This window comes from Molossus molossus, unplaced genomic scaffold, assembly GCF_014108415.1.
Source record: "Molossus molossus isolate mMolMol1 unplaced genomic scaffold, mMolMol1.p scaffold_m16_p_2, whole genome shotgun sequence".
Lineage (NCBI taxonomy): Eukaryota > Metazoa > Chordata > Mammalia > Chiroptera > Molossidae > Molossus > Molossus molossus.
In genome coordinates this window covers 37,706,172-37,708,985 of record NW_023425355.1, presented here as the reverse complement: position 1 = coordinate 37,708,985, position 2,814 = coordinate 37,706,172, and the positions used below count along the sequence as shown (strand labels likewise).

At 46.6% G+C, this 2,814-nt stretch overlaps 1 pseudogene; it reads left to right on the top strand.

The window, feature by feature from the left end:
* The first annotated feature begins 841 nt into the window (after nt 1-841).
* Nucleotides 842-1,513, top strand: LOC118636418 (annotated as a pseudogene).
* The last annotated feature ends 1,301 nt before the right edge of the window (nt 1,514-2,814 follow it).

The following is a 2,814-nucleotide window of genomic DNA, read 5'->3' as shown; positions in this document are numbered from 1 at the left end:
TTGAATTTGGATTAAATTTATTCAGTAGAATACTTTTGACCATTCTCTATTCTGAGGAAAGAGGTCGGTGGTTCATAGTAGTATGTAAAGCACTTTGCCTATTTAATTCTGATATTTCTGGAAGTCTACAATTGTATGACTGCAGAAATCTGGTATTTCATATAGGCTCACTGCATTATCTTTCCAGTACATGCCCCATCTGCTCAAGCTAGAGACCACAGTGCACTTCATAGAGCACTGGTTTGTTGATGATAATTATAGGCAGCAGAGCACTTGCTTAGGAGTAAGGAGAATTCAGTTCCAGTTTCAGCTCTGCTACCAACATGCAGTGTAACCTTGAGTAAGTCCCTTCTCTGTTGGAGAATCAATTTCCTCATCTGTAAAATGAGAAAGAAGGAAATTTATCCTATATCTGAAAAATAATGTGTGTACAAGGTAATCCATTACCTCCATTGATTGTACTAGCAGAGGACTGGAAAAAAACCCATGTGTCCATCAAAAAGTGACTGGTGAAATAAAAGCTGGTCCATCCATATAATGGAATACTATGCAGCTGTGAAATTGTCTGTGACAGATATGGAAAGATCTTTAAGTTATATATATATATATATTTTATATGTAGAACAGTGTATAAAGAATAATAGCCCTGGCAGCCGGCACCCGGGGCGAGCGTATCTGTGGACGCAGTGCGCGGCTGTTATTCGAGGTGGCTGGGAGCAGAGCGGAGCCGCCAGGGCCTCGCCAGGGCCGCAGCAGGAGCAGTTGGGCCCCCCGCCCCGGCCAGTGGCCCAGAGAACGCAGGAAGGGGGCCGGGGGGACCCGCCCCCGCCTAGCCGCAGTCATGAACTCCAACGTGGAGAACCTGCCCCCCCCCATCATCCGCCTGGTGTACAAGTAGGTGACAACGCTGACCACAGACCCACCTGATGGCATAAAGGTCTTTCCCAATGAAGAAGACCTCACTGACCTGCAGGTCACCATCGAGGGCCCTGAGGAGACCCCTTATGCTGGAGGCCTGTTCCACATGAAACTTCTGCTGGGGAAGGACTTTCCTGCCTCCCCGCCCAAGGGCTACTTCCTGACCAAGATCTTCCATCCGAATGTGGGCGCCAATGGTGAGATCTGCATCAACGTGCTCAAGAGGGACTGGACGGCTGAGCTGGGCATCCGGCATGTGCTGCTGACTATCAAGTACCTGCTGATCCACCCTAACCCTGAGTTTTCCCTCAACGAGGAGGCCGTCCGCCTGCTCTTGGAGAACTATAAGGAATATGCGGCCCGCGCCCGCCTGCTCACAGAGATACATGGAGGTGCTGGTGGGCCCAGCGGTGGGAGACCTGAGGCCAGCCAGTACCTGGCCAGTGCAGCCTCGGCCTCCTCCACTGACCCTGTGGCACCTGGGGGCCCAGGAGGGGCTGAGGGGCCCATGGCCAAGAAGCATGCAGGTGAGCGCCACAAGAAGCTGGCGGCCAAGAAGAAGACGGACAAGAAGCGGGCTCTGCGGTGGCTGTAGTGGGCTCTTCCCTCCTCACACCTGCTGGACCCTCAACTCTGTCTCTAAGTTATTTAAGTTATGGCGGGGGTGGGGGAGGGGGTGGGGCTCTGGGACCTGGATTTGTTTTTCTAAATAAAGTTGGAAAAGCAAGCAAAACAAACAAACAAAAAAGAATAATAGCCCTGGCTGGTTTGGCTCAGCAGTTAGAGCATTGGCCTATGGACCAGAGAATCCTGGGTTTGGTTCCCACTAAGGGCATCTATCTTGGTTGTAGTTTTTCCCCGGCCCCAGTTGGGGTTGTGTGGGTGGCGACCACTCAATGCGTCTCTCTCACGTCGATGTTTCTCTCTCTCTCTTCCTCCCCCTCTCTCTCCTGCTCTATCTGAACATAAATTTTAAAAAAAAGGTCCTCAGGTAAGGATAAAAAAAACAACAACAAGAATAATAACTTTTGTGTGTGGAGGGGTGGAGAATATATATCTGCATTTGCTTATATCTGATAAAGAAACTGAAAAGATTCATAAGAATGCATAGCAGTGGTTACCTAGGTTTTTTTTGGCAAGTAGGGGTGGGGTAAGGTAGGAACTGGGCACCTGAGGATAGGTATGGGAGAGAGATTTTTCACTCTCTACATTTTATGTTTTTAAAGTTTTGTGTCATGTAAAGATATCATCTGTTCAAAAATTACATAATAAAATAGAATAATTGACTCTACTTGAAATTATAAGGTTTCCAAATACATCTGTTACCTTCTTATCTTCCTACATCTTTCAGAGATGCCATCATGCCTTCTTTGGGAAATCCTGATGTTTCTTGAAAATAGAAATAGTAAGCCTCCAGCACCTATGTTTTTATGGCTTTTCTCTTTCATAGAAACAAGCTAGCAGGACATGTCCATTTGGAAGAATAAGGGTTTTGATAAAGAGGAAAACCCCTCCAAAAAACAATTTCAAGAGTGATTTCAATTGCCTTGCACTTCTGCTACCAGCTGGCCTGAACAGTGGTGTCCTTTGCAGAGCCAGCCACAGGAGCAGAAGCAGAAGTACAACCTTTACCTCCTATTAAGGTAAACTGCTTGTGGATTTTGAGTCCCAATGTGGAGTTATTAAAGTTTTGCCAGGAACTAACTGACTTATATTTATCTGTTTTCTGAGCCAATCTGATGCCCCCCTCTTTAAAATTAATTAATTAATTAATTAAATTTGTTACAGATCTTTCTCCTTTTAACCCCACTGACACCCTTCTCCCCCTCACTCCCCACCCTGTCCCCGGATTTGTGTCAATGTATATTGGTTATGTGTACATGGATATAAGTTCTG